General features: G+C 40.8%; 1 protein-coding gene and 1 long non-coding RNA gene across 2 annotated transcripts in view; one reads left to right on the forward strand and one right to left on the reverse strand.

The window, feature by feature from the left end:
- Window positions 1–18,158, reverse strand: part of KCNU1 (potassium calcium-activated channel subfamily U member 1) — a 189,781-nt gene that overhangs the window by 65,039 nt on the left and 106,584 nt on the right. The gene's annotated exons all lie outside the window — the stretch shown is intronic.
- On the forward strand, window positions 1,271–10,131 carry LOC309651764. Its single transcript, XR_014258375.1, has 2 exons — window positions 1,271–5,818; window positions 6,147–10,131. It is a non-coding gene; the product is annotated as an uncharacterized lncRNA (long non-coding RNA).

Consider the following 18,158-nt stretch of genomic DNA (forward strand, 5'->3'; position numbering starts at 1 on the left):
CTTTTCTAATATATGCATTTAATGTGATAAATTTCCCTTTCAGCACTGCTTTTGCTGCACCCCACTAATTTTGATAATCTGTATTTTCATTTTTCTTTAGTTCAAAATGTTTTAAAGTTTCCTTTAGACTTCTTCTTGGACCTATGTGTTATTAAGAAGTTGTTTACTTACATGTATTTGGGAGATTTTCCAGCTCTCTTTCTGTTATTGATTTCTAGTTTAATTTCACTGTGTCTGAGACATACTTTGTATGATTTCAATGCTTTTAAATTTGTTAGTGTATTTTCTATGGCCCAGAATGTAGTCTATTTTGTGCACTTAAGAATGTGCATTTTGCTATTGCTGGAGTTTTCTACAAATGTCAATTCGAACAAGTTGATCGATAACATTGTTCAGATCTACTATATCCTTACTGATTTTCTGCTAACTTGATCAATTACTGAAAAGGGGGTCATGAAGTCTCCAACTTTGAGTGGATTTATGTACTTTCCCTTTTGGTTTTAACAATTTTTTGCTCTGTGTATTTCGATGCTCTGTTTTTAAGTACATAAATATTTAGGATTGTTGTCTTAAAGGACTAACCTCTTCATCACTATGTAATGCCCCTCTTTATCCGTGACAATTTTACTTGTTTCAAATCTTCTTTGATTAAAATGAATACAGCTACTCAAGTTTTCTTTTTGATTAGGTTTATCATTCTCCATCTTTTCATTTTTAACCCATCCAAGTATTTATGTTTAAGGTGGGTTTCTTATCGATCGTATATAATTGGGTTCTTTTCCTTTATCCACCTTGACAATATCTTTTAGTTATTTTATTTACATGACTCTCATTAGAAGTGATTATTGATATAGTTGGATTGTCTACCATGTTTGTAATTGTTTGCTATTTGTGGCATTTGTTCTTCCCCCACCCTTTTTTTCTGCCTTCTCTCATTTTGAGCATTTTATAAGATTCCATTTTATCTCTTAGCATATTACTCACATTTTTCTTTAAAAACCAGGAGTTGCCTTCAAATTTGCAACATACATTTTTAACTAATTTAAGTCCATCTTAAAATAACACTGTGCTGCTTCCTGTGTAGTGTTGGTGCTTATAACAGTGTATCCCCAATTCCTCCCTCCCATCTCTTATGACATTGTTGTTATTCATATATTTACATGCTATAATCACCCAATACAATTTTACTATTACTACTTTAAACAGTTATATTTTAGATCAATTAAGAATGAAGATACAGTGTATGTGTGTGAAAAAAAAAAAAGAATAAAAATAAAATATTTTATTTTCCTTTCATTTATTCCTTCTCTAATGCTCTTCTTTTCTTCATGTAGATCTGAGTTTCTGACCTGTATCAATTTTCTTCTTCCTGAAAAGACCTTCTTACTTTCTTACCTTCTTTTGATTTTTCTTGCAGGGCAGGTCTTCTGGTGATGTAAATTCCCTAAGTTTTTGTCTGTCTGAGAAAGTATTTTTCCTTCACTTTTTTTTTTTTTTTAAGTTTATTCATTTATGGCTGTGTTGGGTCTTCGTTTCTGTGCGAGGGCTTTCTCTAGTTGTGGCAAGCGGGGGCCACTCTTCATCACGGTGCACGGGCCTCTCATTATCACAGCCTCTCTTGTTGCAGAGCACAGGCTCCAGACGCGCAGGCTCAGTAATTGTGGCTCACGGGCCCAGTCGCTCCGCAGCATGTGGGATCTTCCCAGACCAGGGCTCGAACCCGTGTCTCCTGCGTTGGCAGGCAGATTCTCAACCACTGCGCCACCAGGGAAGCCCTTTCCTTCACTTTTGAAGGACAACTTCACTGCATACAACATTTTAGGTTGATGCAATTTTTCTTTTCTTTCTTTCAATACTTTAAATATTTCACTCCACTATCTTCTTTATTACAGTTTCTGACAAAAAGACCACTGTAATTCTTAACCTTGTTTCTCCTGAGGTAGGGTGTTTTTTATTCCTCCTCTGGTTTCTTTCACAATTTTCTCTTTCTCGTTTTTTTTTAGCAGTTTGAATATGATATTCATAGTTTTAGATATTTTTGAATTTATTGTTCTTGGTATTCTCTGAGCTTTCTGGATCTGTGATTTGTTGTCATTAATTTTGGAAAGCTCTCAGCCAATATTAACTTCAAATATTTCTTCTGCTCCATTCTCTCTTCTCTTCATATTCCAATTATGCATATATTACACATTTTGAATTTGTCCCATATATCTTCAATATAGTTCTGGGTTTTTTTTTTTATCCTTCTTGTTTCTCTTCAATATCAGCTTGGGAATTTCTCATGACATATCTTCAAGCTTACGTATTCTTTCTTGTGCTTTGTCCAGTCCACAGGTGAGCCTATCAAGACATTTTTTAAATTTCTGTTATAGTGTTTTTAATTTCTAGCATTTCCTTTTGATTCTTTCTTAGAGATTCCATCTCTCTGCTTATATTACTCGTTTGTTTTTCTGCATTGCCTACCTTTTCCTTTAGAACCCTAAACACATTAATCAAACTCATGTTAAGTTCCCTAATAATTCCAAATTGATGGCATATCTGAGTCTTATTCTAATACTTGCTTTGTCTCTTCATACAGTGTTTTTCCCTGCCTTTTAGCATGCTTTGTAATTTTTTTGGCAATGGGGTATGATGTATTAGATAATAGGAACTAAGGTAAACAGATCTGTAGTGTGAGGTTTTATGTTATTCTGGCTAGCAGTTGCACTATGTGTAATGTTTGCTGTAGCTGTAGTTTCCTGAGGCTTCCAATTCCTCTAACGTCCTTGTTTTTGTCTCCTTGTCTTTGGATTTCTCAAAAACTCTTTCTTGAATAGTCTGTACCTTGAAGCTCTTTCAACTGTAATTCACTCTTGTTATACTGGAGCCCTGTTGGTATGGTAGTAATGTGTGGGAGAAGGGAAGGTTATGTAATTTTGTGATTAAATCTCAGTTTTTCAGTGGCTCTGTATCTTGGGGCTGTAATTTTTAAGCATCTCTACCTGTTCCCCTCAGGTGAGACAGGAAGGCGAGAGGGGGCTAGAATGGGAGAAACGCCCTTCCCTCACCTGAGATAAGGCATTGGGAAACTCTTTTCTCCTGGAGAGTTGGTCTTTGTTACAGAGAAACTTCTGGGTGTATTTCAGTATAGTTACTCTTCCCCTCCTTTTGCCAGAGTTACTGAGGGAATTTTTCTTGCCTCCTCCATATGAGAATTTGGTAGTATCCCTGGAGGTAAAACCCCCCAAAGTGTGGCGGTCCCTCTGAGGCTCTAGCCCCAAGGAGGCTGTCACTCTTCACCTAGACCTCACTCAACCTCCAGGAATTAACAAAAATTACTATTTAAGTGTTCCTACCAGTTTATGGTTCTAGGGACCTTTTCCCCAGGAAAGCAGAGCTCAGCTGTGACTCTCCAAATTTCAGGGTGATGGTTTGCCCTGCAACCTCAGTTCTCTGATGGGTGAAGAAAAGTCTTTAATTTTCAGTTTGTTCAATTTCTTCCTGTTTTAAGGACAGGAGTGATGAGTTCAAAGCCCTTTACATCTTTACATATGAGCTGAGACTGGAGATGTGGCGATACCTTTCCTCATTCTCTCTGATGCAAGTTTCAGGGTCTGGTTCCTCTGCGTCATGGAATCAGGCAGCTCAGTTTTCAAATATCGTTCACATCTCAGCACATCCCATCTACCTGTCTAATCTGAGAACTCCCCCTTCAGCAATTGAATATACTTTCCTTATTGGGTCATTATGATGTGATTTATGACATGAATGTAATTGTCAGGATTACTGTGGGTAATTAAAACATGAAGTGAATGCTGCCAGAGGCTTCAGTCACTCTCAGTGCCCTCATTAAAAATCAAGAGCTGACCAAATTATAAACAGACTGGTTTGCAGAAGTTCCCAGCAAAATCTAATTATGAAGCTTATCCTTATTCTATCTGAACTCACTCCATTAGTCATGCAAATTCTGAAAATGATTAAGTTATTTTATGTGCTGGAATTCTGGAATTAATAATAAAGAGGTGAGTTGCAGTAATTAGACATTACTATGAAACTTTATTATGTCAGGTCGCTCTGGGTCATACTGCACCTCTTCCTGACCCTGCACCCAACAACATAATACGTATACACACACACACACACACACTCACACCTATAAGGTGGTTTAATGAATGACTTAATGGTTTTAGCTTATTTATGATAACGTTTTAAATGACAGCTAAAACCAGGAGGAGAAGGATTTGCAAATGCCGCATGAGTATTATCTTGGAATTGGTTAGAGAAAGAGATTTGGTGATTATCATCAGGGGAATCCTTTCTCTCCAGACAAGGCAAAGCACCACAAGGAGAAATCATTTACTATGAGGATGTTTCAAGCTATGGCAGCTGGAACAGGAGCAAGTGATAACTTAGATCTTGAAGGAGCTTTAGATGATCATGTCTCATCTCATCTAATTTTACAGATAGAGGACTCAGCCTAGAGAAATTATGTGGCTGCCAGTGAATAAGAGAGCTAGGCTCCATAGACTGGTGGGGAAACTGGAGCGCATCAGGGTTTTCTCAGCATGGGACTGGGTGAGAGAACATGGAAGGCAGGTCCACACTTAGTTTGCAGAGAACAGAAAAGGTAAGTCACTGACTGTTTAGCTTGGAGAATCACAGCCTCATCTGAGATAAGAGAGCACTATATGGAAACAGAGATATGATGCCTATCCAAAAGAGGTTAAGAACCTTGATTCAGTACATCTCTGGGGAAGCAAAAGTAAATAAAATTTAAAAGATAAGGGGAGGATATAAAAAGCGGGGGGAGGGAGAGAGGAAGAAAGAGACAAAAAGAAAAGCATACTTTATAGATGGATGTAAGATTCACGAGTTACACATTTATGTATCAGTTAGATTACGGAGGTTCAGCACTGCCAATTTGGTTGGGTTGATGATGGGACTTATGCAGATGTTCCTTTGTGGGGAGCAACGGGGAAAACAGAGGGTAGGGGAGAGAAATGTGTAGTTCTTAACAGGGATACAGAAATTCAACTCTGCAGAAAACTTTCTTTGCTGCTGGACAGAGAGACCTGAAATGAAAGACAGCAAAGCTGTGAACTTTGCCCAGAATGAAGCAGTCCTCAGCCCTGCCCGCTTCAGTTGTGACTGGGTGTACCCAGCTGGCATCCTCATGCAAATGTGACAAATCAAGAAACAGAAACTCGTATGGAAGGTCCTTGGGAAGGTGACATAGAAGAAGAGGAGAAGGGGGACAAAGGAGTGTGAGGTTCAGCTTGAGAGAACAGGTCTGGTCTTGGGAAGCAGCTGCTGAAGCTCAGCTTATTTGTCTACAAATCCCTCCTAGTAAGGTAACAATTTTAAGAGATGGTGGAGGGAGGCTTTGACATTAAGGGATCTGGGGATGAGGAGATGAGTAAGAGAGTGATAAATTCAAGAAAATGGAGAGCTTTATAGGAGGGAAGGCAAGAGTCTGGTTGCAACGTGGTGATTAAAATACCCACCTTTGACAGATGTAGGAGCCGGTAAACTTTAAAGCGCGCGTGCGTGCGTGTGTGTGTGTGTGTGTGTGTGTGTGTGTGGTCTGCTCTGACTTTTCGCAGCAATGCCATGAGGTGAGCAGGAAAAATATCTTATCCACAGTTTAGGATGGTGCAAAGTTAAGCGACTCAAAGTCGCAAGATGGTAAGCGGTGAGTCTGGGTTCCAGTCACTCAGACTCCGTGTCTAGTGTGTGTTCCTCTACAACACTGCTGGTACTTTACAGAACTGCTCAGAATGGATATAGTGGAGAGCAGGAAGGTCAGTGAAGAAAATCACACGTGCTTCCTCTTAAAAAGGTGGTGGTTTTTTTTTTGTTTTGTTTTTTGTTTTTTTTAAAAATTAATTTATTTATTTATTTTTGGCTGTGTTGGGTCTTCGTTTCTGCGTGAGGGCTTTCTCTAGTTGTGGCGAGCGGGGGCCACTCTTCATCGCGGTGCGCGGGTCTCTCACTATCGCGGCCTCTCTTGTTGTGGAGCACAGGCTCCAGACGCGCAGGCTCAGTAGTTGTGGCTCACAGGCCTAGTCGCTCCGCGGCACGTGGGATCCTCCCAGACCAGGGCTCGAACCCGTGTTCCCTGCATTGGCAGACAGATTCTTAACCACTGCGCCACCAGGGAAGCCCAGGTGGTGGGTTTTTTAGTGGGTTCGTTCTCTCGCCTTCTCCAATGGTGGCGGAGCCTCAGGACTCTGAAGGGGGCTTGTGTGACAATTAGGCAGCTGCCTGACCCATCATCATCATCGGAGGAGGGGAGCTACAGACTCCCCAGGATGTGCCTAGCCTCAAAGTGCACGAGGCCTTGGAGACCTCTGTTCCTGCCTCCATGAGGGCCTGGAAAGCCCAGGGGCTCCTTGGATTCCCTTTATATCGATTCCAAGGGCCCTGCCAGACAATTCAGATTGCACAGAATCCTTTGTGCACACCCCCCCAGGATGCTTGCACATTCGTCACTCACTCAAAACATATTAAATCCTTTCAATGTGTCTCTCTTTTTGTTCTCCTGGGATTTTTTGAGGTTTTCTTTTTTTTTTTTCTAATTTCTCAGTTTTTTAGGAAGCAAATATGATACATTCACCTCCAAATGTGGAGATGTCTCAGCGAGAGGCACTCTGAGAAAATGCCTTTGAAAACGGCATTTGTTGGCTCACTGGAGCCAGACGCAGCCACCTCAGCTCTTGCCTGAAACCCAAACAGGGTGACTGCCAGTCAGGGGTTCCAACCAGCTGGAGGAATTGGCCTAAACCATCTGACAAAAGGGATCCCTTTTCCTCAACAGCAGCTTCTCCATCTCTCTCTCTCTCTCCTTTTTTTTTGCTCGAGAATGCACAGTTTTGCATTTGCCCTTCATACAAATAACTGGAGGGTGGGAATTATTCAGAAAGCTCGTGTTCGACACCCCATCTGTTCATTCCTGACAGCAATATATAATATAAGGCTATAAAAACTTGAAAAATAATGCAACATAAAAAGGGATTGACTCAGCTCCAAGAGGCCATAAATGGTAACAAATACCACTGGATGATTTATTTCATGCTGTAATCTTTACAGTAAGTCATCTTTCAGACATTTCCTTGTGACAGGTTTTAATAATATTAATGCCCAGAGCAATCCAAATCATCGCCAATAGACGTATTTATCAAGCTGTCAATCCGAGTAAATGAAATTCTATAGGCAATAATGTAACATGTTTAAAAGAAGCTAATAAAACAAGTCAGCAGAGAAATATTACTTCAAAGTATTCTCTCCCTCTAATCCAGTCCTGTATGTTATACAGCCAAAATGCAAATCTTTCCATACTTGATTTATTGCTCCAAAAATACCAATGACCTTTTCCCAAGCTTCTGTATATTCGCTCTGACACACTCATAAAGCCTGCAGTGCAGTGCATCCTGCCAGAGCTCTGAACTCCGGAGTGCTTAGCATTTATTGTTTTGTTTGTCTTGCTTCTACGCAGGTACTTGATTGGCAGCTGCAGTGAATAACATCTAAGTTTCCAAGGCTTATTAAAATGTAACAGCTATCTGAGCCATAAACCAAGCTTTACGACACCCACTCTAGGAGGGCCTTCAAGAATACCTAAGAAAGTGACTTCATGGTTTACCAGTGGCCACGTAAATTTTATGTGAGGGAAAGCCAACCTGTCTTTTCCTTCCATCGGGTGTGCTTTGTGCTAATTACTTCTCATTCATGCAGGTCACACTATGCCAGCTGTTAAAGCATTTGGCATTTCAAACACAGCTCCAGATCTGCTTCCTGCAGGAAGCCCTCCTTATTAATTTCACTAATTTTCTGATCTCTAGCACAGTGCCTGACCCACCCCTCAACCCAACTTTCTAATGAATGAATCTGTGAAAGCACAACGCACACCCAAGGGGCTCACCAGACATTAGATGGAAATATGCATTGCATTGATTTATTCGATTCATTCTACAGTTAACTGACGCCTCGTTTTTTTCTGGCTTCTCACACACATGCTCCTTGAGGACAGATTTAGTGTTTAATGGGCACCATGAGTGTTTCCTATACCACTGGGTACCCTGTAGGTTTATGACACACATGCACACACACACACATATATACACATATATGAATGATATACACATATGTATCATGTATCTATGCGTACAAATGTATATGCATCATGTATATCATACATATATATACACATACACATATATATATTGTAATTGACATGATATTGTTTAAATGTATTTATTTATTATGATTATGGTCTTATGTTTATTTGGAGTAAATCCTTCAAGGTGTCTATGAGACACAAACATGAGAAGGGAAGCATGTTCTAGGTATACGCACAGGCCCAACACAGGAAAAGAAGTATGATGTGTATTTTCAGAAGTGAAAGAATATAATATTGTTCAAATTCAGAGGACTTTTGTGAGAGGCAGGGGCCATACCATGAAGGGCATTGTTAAAGATTTTGAGCTCATTCCTAAAGACACTGAAAACCCACTGAGGAGAAGCAAAATTGTCATATTTTCATTTTTCATACGTCATTCTATGTATGATACAGGAATAGAAAAGAAGGCACAAGAGGAGATGTGGGGAGACCAGGTCAAAGGCCATTTCAGTAGTGGCCTAAGAAGGAAAGACGGCAGCTTGGCCTGGGATTAGAATTAGAGATGGAAAGGGTATAGAGATGCAAGATTCTTTTAGAGGTAAAACAGAGAAAACAATGAGACTTGGTGGAATTTAGGTGAGAAACCCGTCTCACAGCATCCACACTTGACTCTTCAACCCCTACCAGGACTGCCAGCCCAGGTGTTGGCTGATGATAAACCCGGCTAGGTTCACTGTTTGTTTTGCCTTTGTGTTTGCCTACCTCACCGTGTGTTTCTGAGTGCAGTTAATAGAGGCAGGCTAGAAAGCAGGTATTTGGGGAAAGTTTTCATTTTATAATTTTTTTCCCTAATTTGGCACAGGGATATCGTTCCAGAATCTGGTTACTTTTCCTACATCTCTATTTCTTCTCTTGCCTCCTCTTCCTTTCAACATTAGCACTCCCGTCACTGTACATCCCTTACGTACACTGTGAAGCTCAGAGTGGAGACAAGCCAGCCAGGGGGGCTATTAGATCGTGGGTGTGGGTCGGGAGACGTTTCAAAGCAGCCTTCTGTCCCCAAAGTTGATATATCCACGCATATACACACCCATTCTCCTGGGAATTAGTTTCCTTCCTTCTCTACTCTTCTGCTATTTCTTGGCTTGGGAAAAAAATACACCTGGACAAATACTATGACAAGATTCAGTGGCTGAAATGGTTAAAATGAAGAAGAGCAAAGAAGGAGCCAGGCAAAGGAGGCCATGCCACAGATCTGGAGGTGGAGATGGGAATATCTGGTGAGAGAGTGGTTGATTAAGAACAATTTTCCTTTACACTCCTTCCCCCCAAGAAAGAAAAGGGTTCTAGGTGGGAAAGTGGACCTTGAAAAACCATCTGGTTGACACTCTGCTTACGTGGATTATAAAAACATGTTTCTCCTGGTCATCTGACCGAAACCTTTAACTTTGAGAGCAGATGAATGTAAGCTCATCCAGGATGGTTTCTGCCTGTTTTATTCTTTAGTATGTTCACCATTTTTTCCCTACAAATTAGCTGTTAAAAAAAAACCCCACAGAATCCGTATGGAGAGGTCAGAGCCTTGTGCCACTAGGTTCATTGATTTCCTTCCTTCCTTCCTTCCTTCCTTCCTTCCTTCCTTCCTTCCTTCCTTCCTTCCTCCCTCCCTCCCTCCCTCCCTTCCTGTCTTTTTTCCCCTTCCTTCAGAGTGTCTTCCTGGGTGAGCTTAAGGGATGCAAATGGAAATCAATTACTTTGGGTGGAGAGTGAGTCCTGAGAACTCGTCCTGGAAGACTGAGCTCATAGGACAAGCAGATACTTGACCTGGCCTTACAAATCCTTTCCAGTTGTCTTTACCTCTGAGCTGTCTCTAAGCCTCCTAATACTGGTTTCTGATACTGATCCACAACAAGGGTTTCTCAAAGGAGTAAAACAGAAGTGGGAAAAAAGGGAAACATGTCACCCATGGTCCTGGCAGCTGAATACCTACACTGTGGGCTAAAGCTAAAACCAGGGATATTTAGAAAGGTCCAAGAATATTCAGATTTATGCCCAAGCAGTGTAAAAGACAGGCACCAGGCTTGGCTGATTGCAATATCTAACGGAATATTTCAGTTCAGAAGCAAATCTAGCTAATTGGTATGAAAATGTTTTTTTATGAAATATTTTAAGGACTGAAATATTAATATGTCCTTTACTTGTAACAAAATGCAAGCATAAAGGTATTAATTATAATGATCACATCAATACATAAATATAAACTGAGAGCGTTTTATTTATTAATGTTGGAAGACCATTTGCACTGCTTTCCGTTACTGAGCCTTACCAATGGATTAAGGGGCTAGTTTGAATTAAAGTCTGTTGTTTGCCTCTCCTCATTTCAATCTCTCCTAGATCTTCTTGTAAACATGTACATCTGCAATGTATGTGTGTACAGGAGTGTATAAAGTATAAATGTGTAAAGTGAACCATATACAGATATAGGCACAGATATATGTGATTTACTTTACCGATTGATTCTTATACAGCAACACCAGAAACTTCCCCCAAAGACTAATTTAACTGCAATATATGCGTTAGCAATTCTAAAAGATATGTATTAAAAATTTCTTCCATTATCTAAACTGAACATTTTAGGAGAAGTTTGAGTCTGAAAATGGCATTTCTTCTCACACTTATAAATTGCTTTATGATTTTTTTTTAAACTAGCTTTTCCCCACTGGCACCTTAAACACGGATGAGCTATAATAATAGCTACATTTTATGATTAGAAAGCAGGGAGGCAGCAAGCCGTCTGGATTAAAATTGGAACTGGGGTTAGAATCACAGCCTCGGGAAGAGGGGCATAGCCTCGCCTGACCCACGGAGGCTCCAGCGGCAGAGAAAGCCCCCCAGCGAAGGCCAGTGGTGACACCCGTGCCATCTTGTCTGAAGACAGAGCTGTGTTCCCAACACAACACTGGGAGTAGAAGAAACTCCAGGTTTTAAAATGAAAAAAAAAGGGGGGGGGATTATTTCTTGTCTTTACATAAGGATTCTCCATCAAGTTACATAAAATAACTATTCATTTAGAGCAATAAACAGAATAATAGTAAGAAAAAATATGTGACGTCTGCATGTTTTAAGGAACATGACTATTGCTTAAAGAGAGACGGGCTCATAAATAAAAAAGAATGGTGACGACTCGGCTTTTCCTGGGGCTCTGAGGGGAACAGAGTAGGTTTCCAGGGAGCCAGGTTATTTAGTTCACTTTTTAGCACTATCTGCAGCAATATTTCAGAGCAAAATAAGGGAAATACCTGTTCCTTTTCATTTAGCAGCCGCAAAGATTACAGGGAAAAAAAATAAATAAGAAATATGTAATCCCCGTGGTGTAATCCCAGGGTATGGAAACTCACTTCTCTTAAATACCTCCCTCTGGCGTAATTGACTTTTCATGTGCATTTTAATTATGATATTTTAGCAGGTTGCAAGAGAATTTTTTTTCTTCTGCTGTTGTTGTAAATTATGGTTTGGAAAAAAAAAGTGTTATAAATCTAATTACATTTTCACTTATATTAACAAGTCAGCACAATCTTCCAGCATGTTTACCAAGCAATTCCAATATTTACAGCTGACCTAATTGGTTGTGGGGTAGAAGCAATGAACAATATTTTATTGTCCTGATAGCTGTGCATGTGCTGAAGACAGCTGCTAAGGTGTAAAGCTACCCGGTGACCCTGAAGTTTTGCCTGCCCTGTGTTTGTCTTCATCAACCAGCTGTAAAACAGGATAGAAAGCAGGAGGGAAAGAGAAAGGGTTTCTGGGGTGGGGAGGGAAGGAGTTTGTTAAAGATGTCTTCTCTGAATCCTCTTTTGGCAAGAAAGATTTTTCCAGTTATTTGGGGGCTGTTATAGACTCAAAAGTTAACTTGTTCTTGGCAAGTTTGTATAAAAAGTTATAAATAACTGCATGAAAGCCAGTCATATCTTAGGTCAACATCCCTGATTTTGATGCTAAGTTGAGGCCAATCTTGGTCCTGTCCTTGAATTTCACTGTCAAAGCCCATGTAGTCTTCAGAACCCCAGCATGGGTCTAACACAGGCTGGAAATTCTTATATTCTCACGTCCTTAGAGAACAGGCTAAAAACAAAGAATGCTCCTACCAGGCAAAGACCATATTGCTTCATGGGGAGACAGGAACTGGGTCTACCTCTCACGTTACTCACGGTGAGTTCTGCTGCAGCTTTACCACCCCTCAGATTTAAATGAAGATCACTTTTATCTCTAAGGCCTCTGTCTTTCCTACTAATGCTATTGGTGTTAACACAAATGTAGAATGCCAGTACAATTTTAGCAGAGAGCTGCTTTGAAGTGAGTCTCCAGACCATGGGTTCAATTACTGTGTGGGCCAATCTTGTCTTCTGGGTCATGATAATGATAATGATAATAAATGTTAATTTATTGAGCGCTTACTCTCTGCTAGGAACTCTGCCAAGAGTCTAACATTCAGTCTTCTCATCAGCCCTGTGAGATTGGTACCACCTGTTTTACAGATGGAAGAGCCAAGCCCCAGAGCAGTGAGTGACTGGGTCACCATCACACAGCATGGAAGTCACCGAGCTGAGATAGGACCCTGGCCTGTCCATCTCTGGAGTCCCCACCGTAGCCTTGGCAGTGGGTGGCCTCCTTCTTTATCACTCTTGCCTCAACCTAAAAACTGAGACAGCACTGCACACAATAAACTTTGAGGTGTGGTTTTAGATGCACCCAGGATGCCCTTACCAAACGTTGCCTAGAATAACACCTCCCCTTCGGAAATCTCCCACATAGGACTCTGTCCCTTAGCTGAAGTCCTTGATCCTCATGAAAGTAGAACTACCCCTGGAAGGATTAATATTGTAAACTTCTGTTTTCGCAAGTGATGGTTCAAATAGTAGATGTTGACGGGGATGGGAAGTAGCTGGAAATTTTAAGTCCTGAGTAGAGGTGACGGTGGGCGTCAAACAGAGGGCACAGAATGCAGAATGAAAAGTCTGTGGCAACTGCCTAAGTCACATTTACTTTTTCCCTAGGCATGTCCTTAGTCCCTGAATAGAGTTTTACTTAGAAACAGTGACTAAGCCTCCCATAATCTTCACCTTTGTCTTGTTGAGTTAGTTGGTCTTTTATATATGACCCTAAACAGACAAGGTCTCATCCCTGCCTTTTAGGAGACTGTAAGTGAGAAGAATGAAAACATGTAAAAACTAACTACTTAATTCAAATAAATACATACACACAGTAAATAATCAGTTGTCCTACAGGAATGTTTATTCCTGTATTACCCGGGCTGCGTCCTCATCTTACCATCCAGCTAAACCAATGGAAATTTCTGTACCCGTAAGTCCTAGGAGAGTGTGACTTCATTTTTCTTAAGACCTATCCACATATTCACAAAGAGGTTTAAAAAGGGCTTTTGTCTCTCTTTCATTACAGCCTTCTAAGCTAGTCAAACAGACAGGGCGAGGAAGACAAGAGTAATGAAAGGAATATGTTGAATTGTCCATGGTATTACTCTGACACTTTTATGAAGCCTAAAGCTATTTTGTCTTCTATTTTTAAGTAATGAGAATAAAATATTGTTTTTTAATATAAAGAACTCATTTATTCAATACATATCTGATGAATTATTCCTATACAGGCAGACCTCAGGGATATTGCCGGTTCATTTCTAGGCGACCACAATAAAATGAATATTGCAGTAAAGCAAGCCACACTAATTTTTTGGTTTTCCAGCACATGTAAAAGTTACGTTTACACTGCACTGTAGTCTATTAAGTGTGCAATAGCATTATGTCTAAAAAATGTACATCCCTTGATTAAAAATATTTCGTTGATAAAAAAATTCCAACCATCACCTGAAACTTCAGTGAGTTGTAATCTTTTTGCTGCTAAAGGGTCCTGCCTCGATGGTGGTGGCGGCTGACTGATCGGGGTGATGGTTGCTGAAGGCTGGGTGGCTGTGGCAGTTTCCTAAAAGGAGACAGCACTGACGTCTGCCACATCGGCTTCCCTGTAGCACGCAAAGCTGCTTGTTAGCGTTTTACCCACGGCAGAACTTCTTTCAAAACTGGAGTCAGTCCTCTCAAACCCTGCTGCTACTTTACCAACTAAGTTTATTTAACATTCTAGATCCTTTGTGGTCATTTCAGCCATCTTCACAGCATCTTAACCGGGAGTAGATTCCATCTCAAGAAACCACTTTCTTTGCTCATCCATGAGAAGCAACTCCTCATCCATACAAGTTTATCGTGAGATTGCAGCAATTCAGTACCATCTTCAGGATCCACTTCTAATTCTAGTTCTCTTGCTATTTCCATCACATCTGAAGTTACTTCTTCCACTGCAGTCTTGAATCTCTCAAAGTCATCCATGAGGGCTGGAATCAACTTCTTCCAAACTCCTCTTCATATTGATATTGTAACCTCTTCCCATGAATCATGAATGTTCTTAATGGCATTAAGAATAGTGAATTCTTTCCAGGAGGCTTTCAATTTATTTTGCCCAGATCCATCACAGGAATCACCATGTATGGCAGCTATAGCATTACAAAATGTATTTCCTAAATAATAAGACTTGAAAGTCAAAATTACTCCTTGATCCATGGGCTGCAGAATGGACGTTGTGTCAGCAGGCATGAAGACAACATTAATCTTGTCCATCTTCATCAGAGCTCTTGGGTGACCAGGTGCATTATCAATTAGCAGAAATATTTTGAAAGAATAATTTACTAAGAAGTAGGTCTTAAGAGCGGGCTTACAATATTCAGTAAACCATGTTGTAAAGAGATGTGCTGTCGCCCAAGCTTTGTTGTTTTCATTTATAGAGCACAGGCAGGGTAGATTTAGCATAATTTTTAAAGGTCCTAGAATTTTCAGAATGATAAATGAGCGCTGGCCTCAATTTAGAGTTACCAGCTGCGTTAGCCCCTAACAAGAGAGTCAGCCTGTCCTTTGACGTTTTGAAGCCAGGCATTGACTTCTCCTCTCTGGCTATCAAAATCCTAGGGCATCTTCTTCCGTTACAAGGCTGTTTCATCCACACTGAAAATCTGTTCTATAGTGCAGTCACCTGCATGAATTATCTTAGCTAGATTTTCTGGAAACTTCCTGCAATTTTACATCAGCACTTGCTGCTTCACCTTGCACTTTGATGTTGTGGAGATGGCTGCTTTTCTTAAACCTCATGAACTAACCTCTGCTGGCTTCAAACTTCTTCTGCAGCTTCCTCACCTGTCCCAGCCTTCACAGAATGGGAGAGGGTTCTGGATTAGGCTTTAAAGGAATGTTGTGGCTGGTTTGATTTTCTATCCAGACCACTGAAACTTTCTCCATATCAGCAATAAGACTGTTTCACTTTCTTATCGTTCGTGTGTTCACCGGGGCACCGCTTTTAATTTTTTTCAAGAACTTTTCCTTCACATCCACAACTTGACTGTTTGGCACATGAGGCGTAGCTTTTGACCTGTCTCTGCTTTCGACATGATTTCCTCACTAAGCTTAATCGTTTCCGGGTTTTGATTTAAAGTGAGAGATGTCGACTCTTCCTGTCACTTGAACACTTAAGAGGCCACTGCAGGGTTATTAATTGGCCTAATTTCAATATTGCTGTATCTCAGGGAAGAAGGAGGCCCGAGGAGAGGGAGGGAGATGGGGGAACAGCTGGTCGGTGGAGCAGTCGGAACACACACAACATTTATCAATTAAGTTCATAGTCTTAAATGGGTGAGGTTCATGGTGCCCCAAAACAATTACAATAGCAACGTCAAAGACCACTGATCACAGATCACCATAACAAATATAATCATGAAGAGTTTGAAATATTACAAGAATTATCAAAATGACACAGATACAAAAAGTGAACAAATGCTGTTGGAAGAATGGCACCAACAGACTTGCTTTGATGTGGGGTGGCCACAGACCTTCAATTTGTAGAAAATGCAGTATCTGCAAAGCGCAGTTAAACAAGGTATGCCTATCTATATGGTACTTTGCTAGAGTCATGGCACACCGCTTCTCAAGAAATCTGATTTCTGCCTATAGGTACAGGACAAGAACTAGAAGGGCGGTATTTAGAGGATATAAAAGAAAGCATCTACTAATTCTTTCCTTATTCTTATTCTTTTATTCTTCTATTCCCTGGTACCCTAACTCTTTCATCTGTCTTTGGAACTCAGGCTCGTGGTACTTAAAAATAGCACTTCTAGATGTGTCTGTGTCTATCTTTATACCTATCCCCGTATCTATACCTATAATTGAACATAGATACATTTGCCTTACTGTTTTCTTTGAACTGTTAATTGAGACTTGATGAAGATGCTAACTAAACTTCATGGCCGAAATACACCCCTGCTAGTGATTCCTATGTATCCAAATAACACCAATTGAAATGAGGAAGGCATCTTCAGAGGTTCTGAAATGTAAGGTAGGAAACCATAGGATTGGGAACATAAGTGCTACCTGGACTCTTGGAGAAAGGTAACTTGGGGAGATGAAATACTGGCTATACGGCATTAAGTAAACATGGACTCTAGAACATGATTTGAAATCCTACAGTAAGAGAATACTCAATAAGCATGCATGAAGGAAAAAAATCAAAGACTGCTTCTGACTTACTGGTCGTGGGCCATACTGTACTCAAACAGAAAAGCCTATGCTTGTCTAGAGGAAAAGTTATTTTAAAAGCTTAATATGGCAGAAAGGGGAAAAAAATGTACCTGCTCAGATCATCTCATTTGATTAGTTTCTGCAGAAAGCTCAGATAGGATGTGGAGAGAGAAGAACCATGTATGGTGATTCGTATCCAAGCTTCTCCCCCTGGAAAGACCCTGGAAGCTGGTCCTCAGTAGGAGTTCAGGCATCACTGAGGTTAAAAGATGGTGTTTCTCTTGCCTGGATCATCTGGGGCAAAGAATTCAATAAATGTGAAGAGCTGAGAATAGAAAGAGAAGAAGGGCTCAGCTTCCTTCCCTAACATCAGTCTGTGTGTGTGTGTGTGTGTGTGTGTGTGTAAGGGGCACAGTACTCGAAAGTGAGAACTTGTAGGAACAGATGTCCCAGGAGCCATGCCTGGCAGAGGATGCCCTGGCAGTCCTTCTGATGGACTGTAATTTGCTCAGAAACTGAAGACTGCCGTGGGATCAGCTGGAAGACGCTGGGAAAGAGCTAAGGAAGGAGCTGGAACCGCCATGGAAAGAGTGTTCTGGAGGGGAAATGGCAAGCAACAGACAGACAAAGTGAGTGTGCCAGTGGAAAGTACCACATTAGGTATCTTCACTGAAAACCCTGTTGATCTGCTCCATTGAGCTGACACTCCGTGGATGGGGGGCTGTAGACAGTGCATGAAATTTTGGAAGGTCTTAAACTTCAAGCCCTCTCCCCTTGAATGAGAAACAAATTGGCTGCAGAAGCATGGGAATCTACGAGCCAGGGATATGATGGCAGAGGTGGTGGGCGGGGCACAGAGACACAACCAGGGAACCCTTTTTCACTTGCTCAATTTTTACTAGATAAGAATTTAATCTGTTTTATCTCATTCAATCCTCACAAATAACAGTTCAATTATTTCGGTTCTAATGTTATCTCTGTTTTGAAGATGAGGAAATCAAAGCCTAAAGGCTAAGGAAGGTGGTGATCTAGGGCTCATGCCTGCTGTGGGGCAATGCTCATGGCCGGTACTGATGGGCCACTTGCCTTTTAAAGAGCTAAGGTTGGGCTGGACATCAGGAAAGAGAGAACAAAATACTATGCATGGTCTCTGGTATCTCTAAAAGGACACGGGGCAGTATGAAGACAAAGCTGATGCTATAAATGCAATCTTAGTCACAGGTTTCACAGAGACAAAGTGGGAAGGGAAACTGTGTGGAAGCTTATTTAGGCTTCAGTAGAGTCTGTAAGGGTTGAATTAGGCAGACCCAGAGGGAGGGTTTCTACGGAAGGGCTGATATTCCCAAAGAAGACAAACCTTTCTATTAGAATTGGTTTCCTCTCCTGACCCAGATCTATCAGACACTACTTGGAAATTTCTGCCTCTCCTTGGT

This window comes from Balaenoptera physalus (genome assembly GCF_965194825.1).
Source record: "Balaenoptera physalus genome assembly, chromosome: 21".
Taxonomy (NCBI): domain Eukaryota; kingdom Metazoa; phylum Chordata; class Mammalia; order Artiodactyla; family Balaenopteridae; genus Balaenoptera; species Balaenoptera physalus.